This window comes from Rhamphochromis longiceps, linkage group LG3 (assembly GCF_057381845.1).
Source record: "Rhamphochromis longiceps isolate RC_006_pf linkage group LG3, R_longiceps_female_GT1.1, whole genome shotgun sequence".
NCBI classification, from domain to species: domain Eukaryota; kingdom Metazoa; phylum Chordata; class Actinopteri; order Cichliformes; family Cichlidae; genus Rhamphochromis; species Rhamphochromis longiceps.
Window position 1 is genome coordinate 69353713 of NC_140559.1, and position 25852 is coordinate 69379564.

The window sequence follows — 25852 nt, forward strand, 5'->3', positions numbered from 1 at the left end:
TCTATAGCAGACTCAATTTTATAATGCACCATCAGCACAAAAATTATTTGAAACTCATGTCTTTGTTACTTTACCAAGATGACAATCACACCGCAGCTATTTGTGTCCTTCTGTACTGGGTGTTTCAAAACTCCTCCTTTTAACTTGACATCCACCCAGTCAGTCTTGTTGATCGCAGTACGCCTCATTTTGAAGAACTCCCTGTGAAAGGGTTATACTGTCATGTCCAGGCAGGAAAAGTTAAGAAAATGCAGACTCACGGAAACAAAATTCTGAACTTAAGTACAGCTTTAATGCTGGACGGCAAACAGAAAAATGTTCTGAACTAGAATACAAAATCCGCCCGCTCGGCACGCTGCCAGGCAGGCAGGTCATTACCTTATTTTGAATGTTCCATGTCAGCACACACAGTTTGAAAAAAACTCTACTATAAAACATTTTGGAATAACATGTGGCTTAATTTTATGCCACATTCTTTATTTATGGGAAACAAAGACGGTCAAGAGATATCACTTAGACAAAAACTAAAATAGCACTGGCTTTGAGTACTGTATTAAATCATCTACAGTAATCACAATTCACTATTGATATTATTTACACAGTCCCAACGCCAATATGGCTGCACCACCAAAAAACACACAGAATAAAAAAAACTGTAATTCAACGAAAAAAACAGGGAAAGTCATATATAATTAAAGAAAAAACAAAAATCAACCATCACATTACAAACACAAGTTGCTGCATCTAAACTGCTAAAGCAAGTTCTTAAGGCCAATGACTGACCCATCTACTATTGGGACACATACAGTTTACTTAATACTGTGATTTAACACAATATTAAGTAATATAATAAACTAACAACCAACTTGTACTTTTTCATGCTAAAATGTAATTAGTGAGGCACATTACCATCCCAGCCCACCGATAAGGCCTGGCCTACAAATTTGGAAAACACTGCACAACTATAAAAGTAAATGATAATTTTTTAATTTTAATTTTGTGCTGCCACTTTGGATTCTTCAAGCTCTCTTTTGTTGCGTGCTGGATCAACAAGGTAAAGACAGCTGTCTGCTTTACTTAGGTACTGTAACAGAAAAGATAATACAATTAATTCTCTAGCCAGTAATTACAGATAAAAATATGTCTTTTATCATGCTTGAGAGGTTTGAATAAAACTAGTTTGATCAGTTATTACAGCTGATTGTTAAAATGAGCCCAGGAAAAGCAGTTATAAAAGATATTATTACATCAATCCCCATCAATCCCTATTATAATAAGTCAAGGTGATTTACAGATTCCATTTGCTATTATCTTATTTGTCCACACAAGATTTACTACAGTCGAATACCGTAAATTTCAGTTTTTAATGGAAAATGATAGGAAACAATTAGCATTACAGTATACTGGCATTTGACGCGCAGGACTTCATAGTGGGAGATCAAAGACACCACAAATCTGGGTTTGATGAATCCATGTGTCTCACAAAGTAAAAAAGGTTTCCAGGGATGAAATTTTATGGCACTAACAGGACATAATTTGAAAAACAAAACCCTAATTATTCCATAATATTGCGTTTTTTTATTCAAAATATGAATTTTCTGTAGGAAAATTTGTGTTAGTACTAACCAGGAACTTCCAGTGAACATTTCCAACGTTAAAAAACGAAACAATTGCGTGGTAGTTGTCAAAGTTGACCTGTTAACAAAGCATTAACACAATGTAAAATACAAATATATTTATATTGAAATATGTATATGTATTTATTACCTTTGACAAACAGTGCCTCCTCATCATTTCTCTTTTCCCGAACAGGATGACACCGGCAGTGTAGTGGTTCAGTATGTATACCTTACTGCCCAAATCCAACTTTCCGGCAATTTCATGCAGGGCACACTCTATGATCTTGTACAAAAAAACATTGAATAATGAAGAGAGGTCAACTTAAACTGCTAATTATGTTACATTTTAGAAAATATGTAATCCATGATTAATTAATAATGTAGTGCTATCAATGTAAGAATTTTACTCTCTAAAGCACTCAAACGCACTTTCATTTTCATTGATTGGCTGACTGATTTTATATGTGATTTTCTCTATCAAAATATAGCTAGTTTATGTCAAACATTACAAAAGGAAACAATATATTGAGCTAACAGTATAATAACAGTAACTCAAATAAACACTATATAAAACCGAAGTACACAGAAGACAAATTATGAAAATACAACAAAGCAGATATCGAGGCAGAAGGTTTATATCAACCGAAGACCACACTGTGGGTGACTCCTGTCAGCCATGAACAGGAGATTGAAGCAACAGTTTGTGGTTATTAACGTTTCACATTTTAATAAAAACAGATTTAAAAAACAGTATACTCCAATAAATTCCACAGTTACAATATCACAGAACATTATTAAATCCTTTAGTTGTGTTTTCATGGAAAATTTGGATAACAAAATGTGACTCAAGACTGAAAGTTCGTCTTTGACAATTTCACTTTTTTTTAAAATTTGATAAATATTTTTTAATTTTTTACGGCTATTTATTTATTTTAAATTAAAGCAATGCTGGTCATTACGCATGAAAGTTAGCGAACTGGAGTTGTGGCTGACAACAGTATAAAACCTTTTAAGATTCAAGTGCATCAGCACAGTAACAAATCCATTTAAGACTAAAGCATGTATAAACAATAGCTCTGTCTATAAAAACATTCCAACTGTGTAACGTGGATGCTAAAATGTGTTGTTGATATGGGAACAGCATTAAGATCAGTGATGTTTTTGCTCTATGAATAGCAATAAACCAAAACAAACACCAGGAAATTAAATTTTTGGTTTGAAAGGTTATGTAACACAGTAATTAAAATACAGCTTCATTTATTTTGTAGTCTGTCTTTTCCACGTACCTCGCCTGTTAACCATTGATGAGGTTCCAGTGATTTCAGCTCGCTGTGGTGAACTATAAAGTTGTTCCCTTTTATTTGTGATGGAATCACAGCAACAACAATTTCAGTTTCCTGTCTTTTCCACAGTGCAGTGACCTATGGGCAAAATAAACAGTGTATTTGTATTTGTGGCACAAGAGTAAGTAATTCTTTTGACATTGTCAAAAAAGTACACAAATAACTCCAGATGTACCGCATCTTACAAAATGTACATTTGCATACTGACTCATGGGCATTTATTAGTGGTCTTTGATGAGTCGTTCTTGATCAATGGTCATACCAATTTGCATAGTTATGATGAAGCAACTCACCCCGCAACTGATCATTACTTCAGTTTGCTGGTTTAACTTATAATGATAATGTTCTCTTTATAATTTTGGGGAAAACTGCAGTAAGATTAGACTGAAGAAGTCACTTGGATGATTGACGAAACTTTTCTCCCACTGAAAAAGCTACGTCCAGATGAATGGAATCAAGTTTTTCAGTTTGACATAAAAAGGATGATTGACAATTCATCAAGACATATAAATGACTATGTGTTATACCATTATAGAGACCTAATACATTTTTTATGACAAGTATTTATTGAAAAGTTGTTTGATGTGCACAAGATTGTAACTTTCAAATTTAATTTGTGAATACTAATAACTCAATTTGACATCAGTCTACCTACCACAATCAATAATTAATTAGCTTGGAAAAGCTGTAAAATGGATGAATAGTTTAAAGGGAACAGAAAAAGTTTTCAGCATAACAGAATACATAAGCCTTAGTTTTGCACAAAAATTTCAAACATAAAAATTCACATTGTAAGCGCTAGACGTCTGCTTTATATTTTTATTTACGATTGAGTTCATGTTTGTTTTATAATTCATAGATTCATTACATAAGTCATCTTTTCAGGATTAATAAATGTGAAAATATATGTGTTTACATAAAGTAATTTTAAGTCACTGTTTTGGGATTGGAACCTAAAAGGGGGTACCTCTCACTTTAAGTATGTAAGTGCAATAGTAGCAGGAAACCCTGTGTGAGAGGGAAGGGGAGGAGCATGGACATAGAGGTTAGGAGTCTCACGGTTTTCTGACCGTGTGCACAGCTAGTTCTGGATAACTGCTATTTTTTGGAACTTTCATGCTTTTTTAGGAAGGAGTTCATTGTTACATCTTCAGTTTGTAATAAATAAACAGTCTTCAAATCATAATGCAACTGGAAGCATTTCTTTTGGAAACCAGGAACACGCGTCAGCCATAGACTCTCCTTTTTTGAACTTGGTTTATTGGAAATTACCCTACACACGTTATTCTCATGTAACCCTCTGCATGTTTCCGAACTGTGTCTGAATGACATAGCAGCAACTCTAGTGATCATGATGTTATGACTTTTTGTTGGGATTTCATTGAAGCTAAAGACAGTATAATACACATTGATTTACCTGTAATTTATCCAATGTGTTGCCCTTTTCCTCCTCCTGTACTTTTCTGGAGGTGTTTCGCACATCGCATCGTTCTATATCGTCTGTGCTCTATCATAAATTAAAACACATTACCATTTAAATATTGTTTAATATGTGTGGTGTGCTAGTATATTCTAATTCACTGTTTTAAAGTGTAATTTTTGCATGGCATTTAATATTTTCAAATTGATATAAATCAAAAATGCATTACCATAATTAAAACCTTAATATCACAAAAACCATGATCACCTTACTTATGGAAGTTGGAGTTGGATCCTCATTCTGATTTCCTTGTCCTTCACTGTTTGGAAATGGGTCCTTCAACAGTTCTTTGCACGCCCTCTCCAGTTCCTTTGCATTTTTTTCCTCCTTGTCCACAAGATTTATTGTAAATGGTGCTGATTTTTTAGTCTTATTTTTTACATGGTCATAGATTGTTTGAACAATCACATCAGCACATTCCCTGGCAGGAAAGTTGTATATTCCTGAACTTACTGCTGGAATTGCAATAGAACACATTTTGTGCTCCTCGGCCTTTTGCAAAACACTGATTATGGCCTGTCGCAACATTGGTTTTGCTTGTGTGACATCTTTGGCTGATGGTTTGCTTTGCAGACATGGTCCAACTACGTGAATAATTTTTTGGCAAGACAGGTTCCCAGCACTTGTTACAATAGCTTCTCCAGTCCGCAGAGGTCCGTTTTCTGCTATGTAATTATTGCTCTCTTTCTTTATTTTTGTCCCACCACATTCTGAGATCGCCAATGCCAGCCCACCACAATGTTGTAACATGGTATTTGCTGCATTGACAACAGCGTCCACTTGAAACTTGCAGAGATCAGCAATCCACACTGAAATGTCTACATCTTGCGTGAGATGTGCTGACATTATCCTTTTTTGTGTTGCTGCTTGTTCTTCTTAATCCTTGTGAGAAAATTTTTAAAATGAAAAACAAAAAAATTTAAATAACAAAGTAAATATAAAATTCATAACATTATAAAAAATTTAAGAAAGATGAATACAGAGATTGTAATAAACATATTATTCAAGGTCAAGTATAGCTCAACAACAATGTATTTCAAAATTAGATTAGGCAAAACTACTATAGATGCCAGCCATCCTTTCTTTGTATTACCTGCTGTATTAGAAAGCATGAACTAGTGCTATTAGATCCAAATTTTCATTGTTCTCACATAATAACATTAAAATTTAAAAACACACACACACTCACATATTTATCTCTCTCTCTCTCTCTCTCTCTCTCTCTCTCTCTCTCTCTCTCTCTAATTCTCTATGTATATCTATCTATCGATCTATCGATCGATAGATAGATATTAAAATGTCTTACTTTTTTTTTTAAATAGTATTGAGCAATCAATCCAACAGTTTAAATGCCTTTCATGACCGGACTTTTTCAATCATTTTTACGCGAATACTACTGACTGAGATTATTCTTAGAAAAAGAAGTGACTTCTTGACGACCCAATTAACTCGATCTTTTAAGTTGCTCTAAGAACAAAGGAACCTACGAACATAAGTCATGATATGAATCAGTATTATGGCTGGCCTTCAAGATTATCGGATCAAAAATATGAACGATTGTCAAGAAGTAATAATCAATGAAGCAAAATATGGCTCACTGACTGTGATATGAAAAATTAAAAACATCAGTGGCCACATTTTTTAATGGGTGATGAATCATAAAATTAAATTTTTTCATTCATATCGTCATCTGTAGGTTATGAGAATATGAGTACAGAGATACAATATTTATATCTACAGCCAATGATTAAAAACAAAATATATTGTCACTGTTCAGGGATGTAATTTGGCCATTGGTGGTGTTGTTTTCAAGGCTTCTTCGAGGAGCATCCGGGAGAACTACTTTCAAAGTATTTAAATGAAAAGCAAGCTTGCTTTTCTTTTAGAAGGTTCCCTTAATAAATATTTACTAGCAACATCTTTAAAATGATAATTAAGTGTTAGTGTTTATAAAAAAAAAAAATAACAAAGTAAAATCAGTAATTATAATAATAGTTTCTTTGATACAATTAAATAATTTATATAAATATATATATATATGGTAACGAATGGTAACAAAGAGAGGGAAGGTAGTCAGAACTGAGGGGACTGAACTACCAGAAGGCAACATTGCAGACATAGGGGACAGTTACAAGTACCTGGGGATCCCGCAGGCGAATGGGAACCATGAAGAGGCCGCTAGAAAAGCTGCAACCACCAAGTACCTGCCGACGGTCAGGCCAGTCCTGAGGAGTCAGCTGAATGGTAAGAACAAGATCCGGGCCATCAACACGTACGCCCGTGATCAGGTACCCTGCTGGGGTAATAGGCTGGCCAAAGGAGGAGATAGAAGCCACTGACATAAAGACAAGAAAGCTCCTTAACATTCATGGAGGGTTTCACCCCAAGTCCAGCACCCTGAGGCTGTACGCTAAGCGGAAGGAAGGGGGCCGGGGACTGGTGAGTGTCAGCACCACAGTCCAGGATGAGACAACGAACATCCAAGAATACATTGGGAAGATGGCCCCAACTGACCGAGTGCTCAGTGAATACCTCAGGCAGCAGAAACCCAAGAAAGAGGAGGGAGACGAGAAACCATCATGGAAGGACAGGCCCCTGCACGGTATGTACCACCGGCAGATAGAAGAGGTGGCTGATATCCAGAAAATATTTAGGAAAATATTTAGTATACACATCCAGAAATGCATACACTATTATATATTGTACATATATTTATTAGTTTCAGGTTGGCCATTCTTGTATTTTGCTCGTTTGTGTTGTTGTGTTTGCACATCTCTGTTGCTTGTGGGGCTCGCACACAAGAATTTCACTCGCATGTGCTGTGCCAGTGTGCCTGCACATGTGATGTGACAATAAAAAGTGATTTGATTTGATTTGATTTGATTTGATTTGATTTGAAATCCTACCAGGATTTCAGTCCAGCTGGACAAAGCTGGACTGAAAGACAGCACAGAGGCACTAATCATGGCAGCACAAGAACAAGCTCTGAGTACAAGATCCATAGAGGCTGGGGTCTATCACACCAGGCAAGACCCCAGGTGCAGGCTGTGTAAAGATGCCCCAGAGACAATCCAGCACATAACAGCAGGGTGCAAGATGCTAGCAGGCAAGGCATACATGGAACGCCATAACCAAGTGGCCGGCATAGTGTACAGGAACATCTGTGCCGAGTATAACCTGGAAGTCCCGAGGTCAAAATGGGAGATGCCCCCAAGGGTGGTGGAGAATGACCGAGCTAAGATCCTGTGGGACTTACAGATACAGACGGACAAAATGGTGGTGGCCAACCAACCGGACATAGTGGTGGTAGACAAACAGAAGAAGACGGCCGTAGTGATCGATGTAGCGGTTCCGAATGACAGCAACATCAGGAAGAAGGAACACGAGAAGCTGGAGAAATACCAAGGGCTCAGAGAAGAGCTCGAGAGGATGTGGAGGGTGAAGGTAACAGTGGTCCCCGTGGTAATCGGAGCACTAGTTGCGGTGACTCCAAAGCTAGAAGAGTGGCTCCAGCAGATCCCGGGAACAACATCGGAGATCTCTGTCCAGAAGAGCGCAGTCCTGGGAACAGCTAAGATACTGCGCAGGACCCTCAAGCTCCCAGGCCTCTGGTAGAGGACCCGAGTTTGAAGGATACAAAAAATAAATAAATAAATAACCGCCCGCAGGGGCGTGCTGGGTGTTGTGTATGTATATATCAAACCTGTTTAGTGACAGCTTCAGTCTGCTCTGTGGGCACATCTGAGTGTGGTGGTTCTTCTTGATGATCCTTATAAAAATAATATAATTACTACTTTACATGGAAGAACACAGATTAATTACAGAACACACATGATAATGTATGTCTTTAGCAGAACTTAAATTATTCTTGATCTCTAATACATACATACATAGGTTTAGACAATATACAGTCTTTGTCTGTGTTTATATGTTACTGCATTTTCAGAACAAAATTTTAAGTGATATAAATGGTCTTCTACAACAGCAATAACTAACAATAATGATAATTATTTCACTAACATCAAGTATTTTATGGGTAGCTGTTGCCATGTGTGGAGTGTACAATATCAAGATTTTCATTAACAAAGTTTTCCTAAAAGCTGTGAAAGACTAATGATGTTTTTAATTATAAAATGTATTATGGGACTTAACATGGTTATTTGATGTATACAAAACATTTTTAACACATAGATGAGTTATAATTACTGTACATTTATGTATAGTTAACATCGTTATTTACTTTCATAAATATGCATAAAATGAATTAAATCACAGGAGCATAAAGAGAATTACAGTAAGATTACAGTATTTCTTACATAACTAATTGAACAATTGTAAAAAAAAAGAAAAGCAAAGTACACATTTAAATTTGATTAGAACACACAACCTTTCTAATAGAAAATGTTTTAGTGACATGCATAGATGATAGAAAAAATGATGATACCTTACCTGTTTGACTCGTTTTCCCATCGGAGGAGTTACATAGAAGCCTTTTCGTTTTCGACTTTTTTTCTTCCACTTCTCGGTCTCCACTCGGTAAGACTGAAAAGTATAATTTTTAAATAATTAACAATACTTTTTAGATCTGATCTTCATGTTTAAAAGATTACAAACATGCAAACCGTCAAGGACATTTACTGTAATCCCAAATTTAGTTACCGTAAAATGCTTAATGCTTCCTGTCTTTTGTTTAATTACAGTTGTTAGTCTAATAATCTCCTATATTTATCACATCTGAAATGTCATTCTAACCACATGTAATGCAGTTGAGAAAATGTTTGTTAATAACACAAAGTCACAATGACAGTACCAAAGACATTTTAGACTAAAGAATGCACAAAAAGAAAAAAAAATTCTGATGTGAATGTGAATATACATTACAGATTTGATAAATTCAACAACAGCAGTGCGAATGACTGTTGTTGTGTAAAAACTGCACAAAATCTGTCCCAAAATTTAAATTATCCTATTTAAACCTCACCTTCATCCTTTTTTTGCCTACATCGCCATATTCTCGGAGAAGAGCATCATGTTTCCTTTGATATATTTGCACAAAGTCATCTAGTCTAGTGAGACGCCTTCGTTCAAAGCGAATCCTTTTCAGGTCCCATTGACTTTTTTCCATGATCCCTTGCGTTCGATTGTCGTCAGTGTAGTTCTGAAAATGTTAATTACATCATTTACACTTTGGCAGAATTCAGCATAATGTTTCTTTTACTGTATTAACTTATTCTACCTGCTTCTTAAACTTCGACACATGATTGTACCGTTTACTGAGAAAGCGATACGCTGAGCCTTTCCCATGCCGTCCAAGGTCTCCTAAAGAAAAGACAGAATTTTTAATCAATAAAGCACATAAATAACAACATATAAGTGTTGATTGACCAAAACAAGACATACCAAGCAGCATTCCTGACCACAAGGTAGCATGTGGTAGAAAGTACTTTGAAATACTTGAAATGAATGCTGGTGCATAGTACACATTCAGTGGTCCAGTCACATCAAGGTGGGCACTGGCAATTACTTCGACAAAGTGCTTTTTAAGTGATGAATGAACAATATCTGTCTGAAATAAAAATTGAAATATCATATGATTACAATGTCTTTTGATTGTTAAAGAAAGTCTTAATCGTTTTTAAAAACACATAAATCTACTACAAAACGATGTTATTGGTGTCACACTATATCATGAACACAATTAATATCTGAACCATTGAAATCCAAGATGAATTTTAAAATTACCTTATAATCCTCTGGAATGATGTCTGTTTCTTCAGCATCCCCATTCCCCGTCTGATCGATCAGCATTTTGAGGTTCTGCAGGTGTTTTTTCACTTCTGGTCCACTGCATGGACTTTTGAAAACAACTGTTGCACTTATAATGATGCCATCCATGTCTTTCAAGTTTGAAGAACAGGCCAGTAATCCAAAAACGTGCATGCCAAATTTGTAGTGTTTCTGTAGTCTATAGTGAAAAAAAGCATATAAACAATATGCATACTAAACACAAAGTCTAATCATTAGCAGAAACAACAATTGCAAAATATAATTATAATAGACATGAATTAGAAAGTCAACAATAACTACAAGGGCAAGTACACTAACACCGGAGAAATACTTAAAACAGAAAAATAACAATCGTACTCACAGACTCGAGCACAAATACCTCTTTTTGCAAAGATCCTTTGCGTTCTTCATGATGTGACTCAAACACCGGTGGAGAATGGGTATTTTGAAGTTATCCGTGTCTAACTGTCCTGTGATAACCTGGAAGTATCGCTCCAAAAGGTCTTCCAAACTTGCTCTGCAGAATGTTACAGCAATGGACTGGAGAAGCACCAGTGAGCCATCACATATGATCATTACTGGCCTTTTGTTTGCCCTGCTTCCATACATTCGTGTAAGCTCTGTTTGAAATGCTTGTAGAAAATATGTAACAGAGGCAGTGGTATGGTCACATGTTACAAAAGTTGCTGTTGGTAGAGGTGATGATCCCTTGAAGGGATTTCTAACTATCACTTCATACACATAGTACGGATTAGCAGAAGCATTGTCTTTAGAGATAATGCTTCCTGTTGCATCAAAATATACTATGTCGTCTTTGCACCACTGGTAAAACACTGAAAGTGTTTTTGTGGACCACAGCATTATACCTTTTGGATGCAGGAGCACTCTCTGAAGGGCTTCGTTTGGAAGTCCTTGCTGTCTGTCTATTAATATTTGCAGACTGGTCATCTCATTTAAATGAGGTCTCTGTTTTTTTCTGTGGGACAAGGCAATATTTTTCAAGACATTTTTAGATGGAGCCTCATCCCGACACCCTGCTTGGAAAGCTTTTTCTGGTATTATGATTTACAGAATCCAGATAAAGACTTCTTGGCAATTTGGTTTCAAGTTTTTCTGCTATTACATCTCTGGACTGTCCACGCACAGGTCTTGTTTTTATTTCCTTTGTGTTGTGGCACACCTCACCTCCTTGGAAAAGCACATCAGTCACTGGACAATCCTTAAAACGTACATGATACATATCCCGTACATGAGAATACAGCCGTCTTAGAATGTGACTGACTGGTCTTGATGGTATGCCTCTTAAATCCAAAACTGCAAAATGGGTGTACTGACTTAATGCCAGTGGCTACAACATTAGTCCACTGCATACTTTTGAAAAGCCTCCCTTTCTGTGTTTTTTTTTATGTCTTGCCAGTCTTTCTGATCAATGAAAAAAAAAGCATGGCTGCTGTGGCAAAGAGCATTTGTAGAATTCCTCTTCAGCATTACTACTGTCACTTGTGTTTGATGAATTTCTACTCCAGTCCTATAATGCATCAGAAAGACTTTATTAAAAATAGGTGATGTAATTTCATGACAGAAATGTTATGTGGAAAATACTTTACCTTTTCGAGGGATGTAGACGATTGTGATGGAGACACACCGGGTTGTTTCAATTCAGGAGAAATATTTTGGACAATGCCATTGTCATCACTCTCCTCCACACCATCCTTTGAATATCATTTTATTTGTCAAACAAAGAAATAACTTTTAAATAGAGACATTGTTTTCATAGAGTAAAAGTAGTTAAAATTAATGTAATAAATAATTCCAACCTGTTTGAGCAAATGGAGAGATTCATTTCCTTCCATTGCAGATGGACACATCTCCAATGTTTCGTTGCCAGTGTTTCCTTCATCCTGAGTGTGAAATAATTATTAACTCATGAGTATAGTAAGGTAAAACAAGAACTACATGTTTTATTTTAAAAGGTTTAGCATAGAGCTTACTCTATATTACAAATATAATAGATGTTTATATAACCTATGCAAAAAGGCATGGAAACTGGATAATAGAAATGTGAAATCAACTACTCTGTATTGCATGTTGTCACAGCAAGTTCTTTAGTAGAGTAAAGAAGCAATGTTTGTTGAACACCACAGTGTTGTGAAGCCTTATATATATTTATATGGCTTTTATATGAAAATATTGTATTCTGCAGTGTGGACATAATACAAGTAATTTACTTACTTTATGTTAATGAGAGTGTGGGGGGTGAGTTGGAGGGCAGGGTGGGCTGCTTTTAACCATGTAAAGCACTTTGTGCTACATCTTTGTATGAAAAGTGCTTTATAAATAAAGATTGATTGATTGATACACACACACACACACACACATAGATGATAAATGGACTGATTTATATATATTGCTTTTCTGCTCAACCAGAGTACTCAAAGCTCTCTGAGTCAGTGTCGTGTCGTCCCTCAAGCTGTGTGTTTCCTTGTGTGCCTCTCTGCAAAGTGTGAGTTTATATTTTCCAAGTTTAGTTTAGTATGCTCATTTTCTGTGACCAACAAACCACTACACTACAATTTATAGAAAACAATACATTCATGTGTAAATGATTGTTTAACCATGTAATCTAAACATTAATACAATTAAAAAAATGTAACTTTTGAATTCATAACAATATATGTAACATCAAAGAAATCATGTAATTTTGTTTTGAAATACGTACCAAAGCAGATGAGTTCTCTGCGGAGGTCCCACTATCACCTTCAACATCGATATTTTTTGGTTTGTGTATGACTTCCATGGTTCTCTGTTTAATACACATGTAGTAATTACATTTTCATCTATCTGTAATGTAAAACAGTATCCTTCCACCTTGTTATACTTAGGTGTGCCTGTGCAAGGCCCAATTTTTATTATTCATCCACTGTTCTTCATGTCTAAACAAACTTCTGTTGCTCACTCAACTTTTGCTCTGTAATTAATTCAGAGCTTAAAAAATGTTTGCCACTCTCCTTGATAAATACTAAGTCCAGAGTAGTATTCAGACTCTAAACATAGATATCATAGAGTGCTTACCTTTTGGTAGCGCAGAGCAACATGATTAAGTTTTTTACGATTTGTACAATTGTTTGGCACTCCCAAGTTTTTGCACACGTTTCTCCAGAATGCGTCTCCTCGGTGAACACTGTGTTTCTTTCTGTTTTGTCTTTCGGAGAAAGTCTCAATGCATTTTAGTATATGTTCATGTTTCAAACAAATTTTCCGTGTCTGTAAATGCAAGTAAAACAATTAAATAAAATAGAGAGAACTATACAACTATAAAATTATATTTCAATTTTTTTACACTATATAACTTCTAAATATTGTTTAAGGATAAAACTTGCCTTTCCAAAGGATGAAAATGTGGAGGTTCTGTAACACAAATAAGAAATTAAAAAACAAAGGCTTCAATGTATTTGCCAAACAATAACATTTTCAGTTTTTGTCATGCACTTGTTATATTTACATATTTCCTGTATTACTCGAAATGACCTATTTAAAACCACTGGGGTGAGCGAAATGGTCTCGGATGGAAACAGACTAATCATATTATTGTTAACGCACCATTACAGTCAAAGATATGGACAAAGCAACAGTCTTATGATTTGTGTTTCGGGTTCAAGGAAATAAGCCTACATAGGAAAAGTTATTAAATTATGTATTAATATCAAATTTATTTCTAACAAAGTTGTTTAAAAGTGGTTGTTTGTTTATAGGAGCTACCGCGAGCATCACGTGGTCATACCACATCTATTACGTAATGTGTCCCTACCTAAATACATAGTACTTAAAAACACGTTAAAACCAAATTTAACTTAGAAAACAGTAATAGGAAGCAAATAACATATGAAGCAAAAAGCCATAAGGAAAACTTCATAAAATTTTTTGTCAATAAGGCAAACGTAATGACTTGTGGCTTAAGCTAATTGCATGCTTACCATATCTGTCGTTTTGCGTCGCTCATTATTGTCTGTTGCAGAACCACGGGAACTCGTAACTTTTCCAAGTTTACAAACGTAGTGTATTTAAGACTGTCAAGTAAAATTGTAATTCCGTAGTTCCTACGGTGTGTCTCCTGCCACCCTCAGACACTGTGCAAACGAGCTGGCCCCAGTGTTTTCTGGCATCTTCAACTCCTCACTGCAGGCATGTCATGTCCTCTACCATAATCCCTGTCCCCAAGAAACCTAGGATCACTGGACTAAATGACTACAGACCCGTGGCTCTGACATCTGTGGTCATGAAGTCCTTTGAGCGCCTAGTTCTCTCCCATCTCAGGACCCTCACGGCCCCCCTCCTGGACCCCCTGCAGTTTGCATATAGAGCCAACAGGTCTGTAGACGACGCCATCAACATGGCCCTACACTTCATCCTGCAGCATCTGGACTCCCCAGGAACCTACGCCAGGATCCTGTTTGTGGACTTCAGCTCTGCCTTCAACACCATCCTTCCAGACCATCTCCGAGGCAAGCTTTCCCAGATGAATGTGCCTGATCCCATCTGCCGGTGGATCACTGACTTCCTGACGGACAGGAAGCAGCACGTGAGGCTGGAGAAGAATGTCTCAGACTCCCGGACCATCAGCACCGGCTCCCCTCAGGGCTGTGTTCTTTCTCCTCTGCTCTTCTCCCTGTACACCAACTGCTGCACCTCCACCCACCAGTCTGTCAAGCTAATCAAGTTCGCAGATGACACCACCGTCATTGGGCTCATCTCTGACGGGGATGAGTCTGCCTACAGGAGGGAGGTTGAACGTCTGGTGTCCTGGTGCAGCCACAACAACCTGGTGCTGAATGCCCAGAAGACAGTGGAGATTATTGTGGACTTCAGGAAGCACACAGCCCCACTCCCCCCCATCATCCTGACTGACACCCCCATCACCTCTGTGGACTCATTCCGCTTCCTGGGTACCACCATCACCCAGGACCTGAAGTGGGAGCCCACCATCACCTCCGTCATCAAGAAAGCCCAGCAGAGGATGTACTTCCTGAGGCAGCTGAAGAAATTCAACCTGCCAACACGGACGATGATGCAATTCTACACTGCAATCATCGAGTCCATCCTCACCTCCTCCATCACCGTGTGGTACGCTGGAGCCACTATCAGGGACAAACAGAGACTGCAGCGTGTTGTGCGCTCTGCTGAGAAGGTGATTGGCTGCAGACTCCCATCTCTGCAGGACCTGTACACCTCCAGGACACTGCGGCGTGCAGCCCGGATCTCAGCTGACCCTTCTCACCCTGGACACAGTCTGTTTGACCTGCTCCCCTCAGGCAGGAGGCTCCGGTCCATTCTCACCAGAACCTCTCGCCACAAGAACAGTTTCTTCCCCTCTGCTGTTGGACACATGAACAATAACCACATGACTGTCCCCGCCACTAACACATGACACTACGCTGTGTCACTGCATCATTTCATGTCTGGCACTGATCACCACCTGCACTCATGTATATATCTTTCTACGTAGCACTCTTAATTCTTATTCTCATGTATATATCTCATGTATATCTCATGCACATATCTTTCTTTCTACATAGCACTTTAATTCTTATTGTTTGCACTGAAGCACCGCAGAAAATTCCTAATGTTGTAAACCTCAACATCTGGCAATAAACCCATTCTGATTCTGATTCTGATTCTGAGTTGTTGAAGCATGTGCACGCATCACACCGCCACCGCAAGTACTTGACTCATTGGGCTATAGGCTACTATCACCTTCACCCTTAATCAGTGTCCCGGATCAATAGTCACCGGATATCCTCGGACGCATTTCAGAAAAGTAAAATAATGCGCGATTTAGAAATGTTAATAAGTCATACTTGCCTGTTCAATTTTAATCATTTGGATAATTGATATTAGTTACACATAAATAGTGTTTACAGATGACCTTTGACTTTAGATGTTCAATTAAGCAACGCAAAAATGTATTACAGGCACATAAAAAACGAACCCATCGATGCATCAATTGTATTTAAACCAAAAAATACCCATGAAAAGTGTTTAAAATGGTCATTTCAGTAGATAAACGGTTGAAACTTGTAAAAGTACTTAGTGTCACATTGAAAAAATATTTTTGAGGCTTAAAAAAATAATTAAATACATTTCATTTAAAGATATTTGAAATAAAATAATAAAAGGGTGGAGTGCCCACTCCGGGTCGGGGATGAGTTCCTGCCCCAAGTGGAGGAGTTCAAGTATCTCGGGGTCTTGTTCGCGAGTATTTCAGGTCTGTTTTGGTGAAATGATTAAAAAAATAATTTGTGACCAAAGAAATAAATAATATAATAATAGGCAGTATTACACCATATTTAGAAAAAAAAAATCAATTAAGAGATTACAAGGGAGCCGGAGATCGACAGACGGATTGGGGCTGCGGCTGCAGTAATGCGGACGCTGCACCGGTCCGTCGTGGTGAAGAGGGAGCTGAGTGTAAAAGCGAAGCTCTCAATTTACCGGTCGATCTACGTCCCTACCCTCACCTATGGCCACGAGCTGTGGGTAGTGACCGAAAGAACGAGATCGCCGATACAAGCGGCAGAAATGAGCTTCCTCCGAAACCCTTCGGAGGAAGCTCATTTCTGGCTGGCCTCTCCCTTAGAGATAGGGTGAGAAGTTCGGCCATCCGGGAGGGGCTCAGAGTAGAGCAGCTGCTGCTCCACATCGAAAGGAGCCAGCTGAGGTGGTTCGGGCATCTGACAAGGATGCCCCCTGGGTGCCTCCTGGGTGAGGTGTTCCAGGCATGTCCCACCGGGAGGAGGCCCCGGGGCAGACCCAGGACACGCTGGAGAGATTATATCTCTCGGCTGGCCTGGGAACGCCTTGGTGTTCCCCCGGATAAGCTGGAGGAGGTGGCTGGGGAGAGGGAGGTCTGGGCCTCTTTGCTTAGGCTGCTGCCCCCGCGACCCGGCGTCGGATAAAGCGGATGAAGATGGATGGATATTTTAAATGAATTAGACAAAATAATTAATGTCTTTTTTTGGTAAAATTCCATTATGGTATAATAACCTTCATACTTCACTGATGGGTGAATACTCTTGAGCAACTGTTTTGTGATTTTGTTAATTGGTGTTATGGAAAAATTATACAGGTTTGTTGAAGTATTTTTGGAAGATGATAACACATTGGTTGAGTATAGGAAAGTGTGTGTAGGACTTTTGAAAAAGATTGACAACTGGTCCTCACTATTATTGTGAAAATAAATTTTAAAAGAAAGTCTCCTAGAAAGCTAAATATTGAAAAATGTGAGTAAAACTAAAATAATTTGATACTCAGCAATGCTGTACATTTTAGTATTACAGTGTAAAATCAACCAGCATTAAAAACAGAAAACAATGAGAAAAAAGAGATAAGATATGATAACCTTTATTATTCCAACACGTGGGAAAATTGTTTTGTCACAGCAGGAAGTGGACAGTGCAAAAGTTATATACCAAAATTGGAATACAATAAGAATAAAATACTGTACAGAAATATACAAAGTAGAATAGAATAAAATACTACATATATTAGAAAAAATAGAATAAAATATACAATAGGATAAAAAATAGAATGCAAATGAGAAGACCAAGTCAAATTTTTAATCACTTAAGAATTTTAACGATTCTGATAATTGCCACTGTGATAATCAATTCTTAAGTAATTAAGTAAAGTGTATCATTTTTGTCATAATGTACCAACTAGATTGAAACATCCATCTATTCACTTGCGTTTGTCCTCTAAAGGCTTGCGTGAGGTCGCTGTCATAGGGCGAGAGGCGAGGTACACCCTGGACAGGTCGCAAGTCTGGCGCAGGGCAAACACACAGGGACAGAAAACCATTAGCACTCACACCTATAACTTAGATTAATCAATTCCACACATATCTTTGGACAGTGGGAGGAAGCCAGAGTACCCAGAGAGAACCCATGCAAACATGTGGAGAATATGCAAACTCCAGACAGAAAGACAACAGCATGATGGTGGAATTGAACTGACAACATTCTTGCTATGGGGCAACAGTGCTAAACACCATGCCACTGTGCAACTCAGATTAAAGGATCTGACATTAAAATGAGTAATTAAAGACTATCAAAATTAGCTTTTGGAAAGCTATTCTGCACCTCAATGTAATTTTATTTATGCCCAAAATATACATATTCTACAGAAAAATCAAAACCAGAGAAGCTTTATTAATTTGACGGTGAAATTTAATACAAGTTTCCTGTCATTTCTGTGGAATATTACAGTAAATCTGGCTGAAACTTGGCACACAGGTACAGTAGGTGTCCCAGAGGAGGGATGTGTTGAAAGTTGGACCTCAACTACTCAGGATGATTTTTCATGAATTTTTATATAAAGCGAAAAGGCGCTACCGTAAAGACTGGTGTAAAAGCGCAAGGAAATTTATGCGGCGGATAAGAGGCGGCTGGCTTGACTGCGGCTCACAAATGACGGCTCACTTTACCGCGGTCGTAGATGGTCGAATAAACTGCTGTTTTCACACAGCAGTTTATTCAGCTGTGTGAGAACCCCGGCATAGCCTGTAACGTTATTGTGACGGACACATTATATGAGTGAACTTGACTTTAAGTGACTTACAGGTTTCTTTGAAAAACAATTTCTTTTATCCAGGTTCTTCCTTTGCGCTGCCATCCTCCTCTCCTCCTCGCAGCGCAGGTTTGCCGCTGCTGAAACTAAACAGAGCTCCCTGAAAGGCTCAGCCAATCACATTGGCCATATTTGTCACATGACATAGGACTCCAGTAGAGAACGTAATTTAACTTTTTCTGCTCCGCTCGCTGAATGAGACGCTGACAGATCGTTTTTTTCTTACTATTGGGTTTGTTTTTCTTTACTCGAAGAGATCAAATTATTGGTGGGGACACGTCCCTTCCGTCCATGCCAAATCTACGCCCTTGGTGAGTGGAGTTAAGGGTGACGTTATGAAACTGTGACGTTTGAGCCACTTCCTGTTCTCAGTCCCAGCGTCCTGATCACCGAGGTTTCTGTTGCTCTGATATCTGATATTGATTATATTGGTAAACAGGCTGTAGCATAAACATCAGGTCTGTTCTGAAAACTGTCTTTATTTTTTCAAAGTAAGGGAATATCTGTGGTCTGATACCGCGGGCTCATGGGCTAAGGACTTGGATTGACAAGTCAAGCGCAGATGATTGTGTTGTTTCTTATAAAGGCTTGTGTGTGTGTGCCTTCCTGTGTGTGTCCTTGTGTCAGTGGAACTGAATCAGTGTGTTAGAGAAAGTGCTCCTCTGCTGTGCCGTCATCGTGTGGATGCTTCTTTTAAAGTTGGAACTCATGTTTTTATGATCTGCTTCATTTCATTGAACCTTTATTTCTAACCATGAAGTCCCTTTGAGGTTACAGCCTCCTGGTTAGGTTTAGGCTGTTATTGTGCTTCAGGCTGAAATATGAGGAGTAAGGAGTGGGGCTGGTTAGCCCTCATGACCCTCACCATGACACATACGTCACAGGACAGTGTTTACCACAGAAACTCCATGAAATGATCAATGAGAACTTTAGAAACCCGTCAGTGTGATGCTTCCAGTACAACAGCACCTCTGAGTGTGTGTGTTTGCCTCTCAGACTAACTCCACCCTGACATCAAGAAGATGGAGGAAAAGGATGGAGCAGGATCTGCAGCATCCAGCTGTGTGTCTGTGAGGAGTGACCGGTCCAAAGGAGAACCTCCATGGTTCAGTAATGAACCTGCAGCAACAATGTAAGAGAGCTGCTGACTCATTTATTCAGTGTAAATAATGATTTTTGATGCAATGGGAGAAGAAAAATGACAAAAACAGTTTTAAAAATAAGGATTAAAATATTACAAACTATATTTTTGAGTTTCCTGATGTAGCACAAAAATATATGAACATAACTGTATATAGCACAGATATTTTACGGTTCTTTTAGGCAGCACCAAAAAACAAAAAGACTATTTTAAGCTGTCTGAGGTAGTGAGTCAACATGTCACACTGGGTCAAAGGTCAGGGAGTAAAAGTGTGTTTTAAAGGAGGTTTAAAAGCAGCGAGTGAAGGAGCCTGTCGAGGTAAATCGTTCCATAACTGATCAAATTCAGTTGGTGGACCTCTGTGTGAAATCAAGCATCTGGTTCACAGAGAGGATAACCCTCACATGGGCTGTACAACATTATATAGGGAGACAAAAACAGAGATTATCGTAGCCATCGCTCTCTCGCATGGACGTGGCAGTCTTGCTAAAAAGTAAAAGTGTGTTGAGCTGAAGCTGCTCTGTGTGCAGACATGAGCTCAGATTCCTGCTGTGATTGATCAACAGTCACAGAAATGTAGACTTGTAGTTATTACTGCAGTATGGTCACAGCAGATACTGAGAAACAGTTTTTCCTTCCTGTCTCATGAAGCTGTTACATTTATTATTTTTCTTTTAGGATCAATAAGAGGCCAGAATCTCCTGGACCTGAACCCAGCTGTGTTTCCTTAAAGAGCAACGAGTCGAAGAGTATTGTTATAAACTTTAAAGGATGTTCTTCTGCTGCTGAGAGGTAATGTGTGTCTAGATGTTGTTCCTGACTCTGTATTTTTGAATAAATCCTCATGTTTAATATCAGCTCAGCTCTTTTTCACACATTTCTATGTTGGTATGTGAAGCGGTGTGTGTGTTGGAGTGTTTCCACAAACACAGCAGTCAGAGTGGAAAGAGTGGATGTTGTAGGAGGTGTTTGTGTAGTGAAGAGGCTGAGTGTCTGTAGGACTCCAGCTGCTCCAGCAGGTGTCTCCTTTGTGCTTTGCTTCAAACACAGTGTAGGGAGGAGCTTCCACTCAGGTGTTTCAGGTGTTGCTGGATGGAGGAGGACAAATAGTTTTTCCCTTCAGTGACACTTCAGCAGCTCAATGTTCTGGGAGATGTTTGTCTTTATGAAGGTTTATGGATTCTTGTTCTTACTTTGGTTAAACTAAGCAATACATTTTCCATCCAACATTTAAAGTAAATTTCCAGGTGAATAAAAGATCTGCAGCTGCAGCCTCTGTGATGTTTCACAGTCTGAAAGTAACAAATTCAACCAGAGTTCAAACAAAGGCTTAATATACGTGTGTGTTTGATATAATGCCAACAAGTACAAATAGGTGTTCTTACAGGTCTTAATCACAGAGGTCTGATAAGTCTGGTGACTTTCACACTCAGCAATTTTGCTGCCTTTTATTTTATATTGGCCTTTTTAAAGCCCTTCAAAGTCTCCCACATTCATACAGAGCTTTTAACACCAAACTGCTTTACAGTCCTTCTCCTCTCACACACGATCACACGACTGATTTGTCTGCAGCAGCTGTGTTACTGCTAGTATTTTATTATGTGTGTAATCTCCTCATATTGTTCCTGTGGTTTAGTTTGACTTCCTTCTGCAAACTCAGCTGCTCTGTTGCTGATACACGTCTCCATGAATATGATTGATCAGATGCTGCCAACACCATGTGTTTCATGTGAGCGCTCAGCTGAAACCCTGGGTTGATTTATGGATACTTTATTGATCCCCATGGGGAAATTACTTGTTTTTCTCTGCATTTGACCCATTCACTCAGTGAAGCAGTGGGCAGCCCACTAAGCAGGCGCCCGGGGAGCAGTGTGTAGGGACGGTACCTTGCTCAGGGTAGCCGTTAAGTGGATTCGAACCGCCGACCTTCCGATCATGGGGCGACCACTTTACCTACTGAGCTATCCCTGCCCCTTTATCGAGTTAATAACAAGCTTCACGTGACTGTGAATGCTAAAGTGACTCCAGATAAAGGAAAGAGACCCTGCTAATGTTGGACTCACTTCTTAGTGTAGATCCCAGGAGGAAGTTCAACATAGCCATTCTTTGTGCTAGCTCGACCAAACCTGAGACCACAGTGCAGGATAATGATCATCATCTGTCTCTGTCAAGGACATTTAAAATCCACAAATAACAAAAATAATTATATTTGATCATTAAAAATATGTTTTCACTTAAAAAAGCATGAGCACACTGGTGGATTACAGAAACATGAAAACTCGTTAACAGTAAAGTTAATTTAGACGTAAACAAAGTGTCAAACATACTGAAGTAGAAGGACTGATGTTTGTGTTAAAATACCCTCTTAAAGCTTAAATACTGATTCAACTTTCTCAAAAAGTTGATTCTGTTCATCTGGACGTAGCGTTTTTTGGGAGAAACGTTTCGTCACTCATCCAGGTGACTTCTTCAGTCTCAGCTGACGGCAGGTTTCCAATCTTATAAACAGGACATTTGCATAATAACTGAAACCAGCCCACTGAAGGAACAATGGGCTGGGAGGTCAGTTCCTTAATCTTAATTATGCTAATTCTCATGACCATTGATCAACAACCACTGATCAAAACCCACTGATCAAAGATCAGTGTCCATGAGTACCATTCAAAGAGAGTTGGGGAATGGCTGCAATCACAGCATTGTAAGATGGCGAAAGATGTAACCTTAGGCCCCCTCCTCGATTCAGAGATGGTCTTTCCCTTTTCACCTAAATGTCCTCCTTGACTCCGCCCTGAAACCAGCGTTCCTCCCTGTCCAGTATGTGTACATCCTCATCCTTGAAAGAGTGTCCACTGGCCTATAGGTGTAAATAGACTGCAGAGTCCTGGCCTGACGAGGTGGCTCTTCTGTGTTGTAGCCAGAGGTTGTTTGGTTTCCCCGATGTATAAATCCTGCCAATCCTCCTGCACTTAACAGCGTACACTATGTTACTGTTTGTGTTGGGGCACCCGATCCTTGGGGTGGACCAATGTTTGGCGCAGCGTGTTTTGGGGTTTAAACGCCACAAGAGACCCAGTGTTTAGATCGTAAACTATGATAGAAACAGCTGCTAGCAGTGGGTAGTTTGACTTTGATACGCTGCTCTAGAAAGCAAACAAAGGTTTGTGCAGCTCCTCTTCAGAAAAGTGTTCAGAGAGCAGCTGCTGTATTAGACAAAGGCTCTTCATGTGAGCCCAGATGTGTGTAACAGCTGGATGAAGGAAAACCATCACAGTCACGACTCCATCCCGCCTTTATTAATGAACTTCCTGTTGCTTGCAGATGACAGGAACACAAAGTGTTTGTGCCACGTTGTTGTATGGTGTTGGTTTGGTAAGCAATACACACACACACAGGTAGGAACAGAGGATTACCGGAGCTTACTCCTTTGTTTTATTTTCTTCTTCTACAAAACCACAACCACAGCAACAACCCACTAGCGCCCTCTAGCGCTTCTGGTAAATGCGTCTACAGAACAAATGCAATAGTATGTGTGGACAAAACATCTCCCCCTTTGAACAAAGATTTCTCATGTGAACCTGACTTGATCATTCTGATGTATGTCACCTAATACACATTTAACATATTTCACATTACTCAGTAACATTCACTTTCCCATGACAAAGTCTTGGGTCCAGCGAGGTGGGTTCCTCATCCTGGTGGGCCTAAGCCTACTATCAGACTCAGAGTTAGGTGCTAGATCAGTCCCTGGTTTATGACAGTCCATTCTTATGTCAGAATCAGTACCTGTGTTCAGCTCTGACATAGCCGATAAGTGTGAGGCGTTCCAGGTCCGTCCATCATCCAGCAAATAAGTGTTTGGTCCTTTCCTTGTCATGACAGTTCTTGGTTTGGAAAACTTTAACTAGCCCTTCTTCACCTTCCACGGCTTCCTAACTCGTACTTTGTCACCAGGCTGAAAGTTGGATGGTTTGGCGTGTCTGCGAGCATCAGTGTATTCTTTCATTTTCATTTGCTTATTCTTAACTCTTTTTTTTTTTTTGTGTCCCGTTTGGATCTATAGCCATCAGAATTGTTGTCTTGAGGCCAAGAAAGATGCCAAGCGGATTTATTTTACCAAGTGGATCGTCATGGCCTTGCCATATTGGTCCATTTGATTGACCTTTATTATAATTATGAATTTATTTTATTTTCAGTTGCTACAAACGGGACAGACATGACTGTGGGATAGGACAGGGGGAAAGAACGAAAGAAAGAGGGGGAGAGAAAGAAAGAAAACCAAAGGGGAGAAGAGACGGCGAGAAGGGGGGGAAGAGAGAAAACAAGCAAACAAACAAAAAAAAACAAAAACACCTGGGTCACCTGTATGGAGAAAAAATAAACAGAGGAAACAGCCAACAACAAAAAGCAACATCACAATAAACTAGCTAGCCATAGATATCAATAGTTACTAAATAATAAACGATATTGTGCAGCACACAAGATAGACAGCGCATAGTGTGCTTTGAGGCAGCAGCCAAGAAAGCTGTAGTCCGCGTCTGTGAATACCCATGTGTACACCTGTGTGCATACCTGTGTGGATCAGCATGCTTGCATTCCAAAGGTTTCTCCATGTAATGATCTGCTAGGGAGTGTGGGGAGCCACAGCCCTGTCCTTTATGGCATCAAGCAGGCATGGAGGAGATCAAAACTCCAGACATCCAGAGGCCCCCAGAACACAAGAGACCAAGGAAGACCCACAGAGGGGCAGCCGCGTCTTATTCTTAACTCTTTCGCACATGATATCCCGCTCCGTCTGAGGAACAGGCATATCCATTACCTGTAACTTTGTTCTCATTCGTCGTCCATGGAGCAGTTCTGAAGGGGAAACTCCAGTTGTTGAATGAGGGGTTGCTCTGTAGTCCATCAAATAAGTTCTCAGAAACGATTTCCAGGGTTGTCCTTGAATCGAGGCAGTCTGTAGGCAGTCTTTAACGCATCTATTGAATCTCTCAACTTCCCCATTAGCTCTGGGGTAATACACTGAGGATCTCAGGTGTCGGATTCCCCTGCTTTTCAGGAAGTCAGTGAACTCAGCAGAGAGAAATTGAGAGCCATTGTCACTTATCAATGTCTTTGGATTCCCTTCACGAGAGAAAACTACAGAAAGGAATTGAATGATAGTAGCCGCATCAGCTCGGGGAGCAAAAGCTACTTCAGGCCACTTACTAAACTAGTCTACCAATGTGATGGCAAATCTACAGTCAGAAGAGGCTATTTCAAAAGGGCCTATGATGTCCACAGACACCTTTTCCCAAGCAGCAGCTGGTAAAGGAATGGGTTGGAGTGGAGCATCATGGGTGACAGTGGACTTGTCATTCTGTCTGCAGGTTGCACAATTCTTTATCAGTGTCTCTATATGACAATCCATTTTGGGCCACCAGTACATTTCCCTCAGGCGTTGTTTGGTACGCACAATGCCTTGGTGAGTTTCATGAGCTATATCAGTGAGTTTTTTCTGCAACGACTCAGGCACTAGCAAGCGATGTGTACCTCTGACAATGCACTCGTTCAAGACCGCGAGTTCATGGCGGATTGGGAAGTACGGCTGTAAGTCAGGATCCACTGACGTCTTCCTAGCAGGCCAGCCTTTCTGTATCTGCACACGGAGCTTTGCGAACACTGGACAGTCTTTGCACCCTGACTGGAAGTCATCCTCAGACACAGCACTCAGATCAGTGAGGATAGCTGCAACTGACTCCACATCCTCTGCACATGCCATGTCTGTCTCGGAAAGTGGAAGCCTAGAAAGACAATCAGCAACATGGTTCAGTGACCCAGTTCTATATTCCACTTCATAATCAAACTCCAACAGGCGAGCTGA

At 39.3% G+C, this 25852-nt stretch overlaps 1 protein-coding gene and 1 pseudogene across 1 annotated transcript in view; one reads left to right on the forward strand and one right to left on the reverse strand.

Moving 5' to 3' along the window:
- LOC146676553 (protein NLRC3-like) overlaps positions 1-25852 on the forward strand; it is a 464157-nt gene that overhangs the window by 406401 nt on the left and 31904 nt on the right. The window lies entirely within an intron of this gene.
- LOC146676570 (uncharacterized) lies at positions 992-25750 on the reverse strand (annotated as a pseudogene).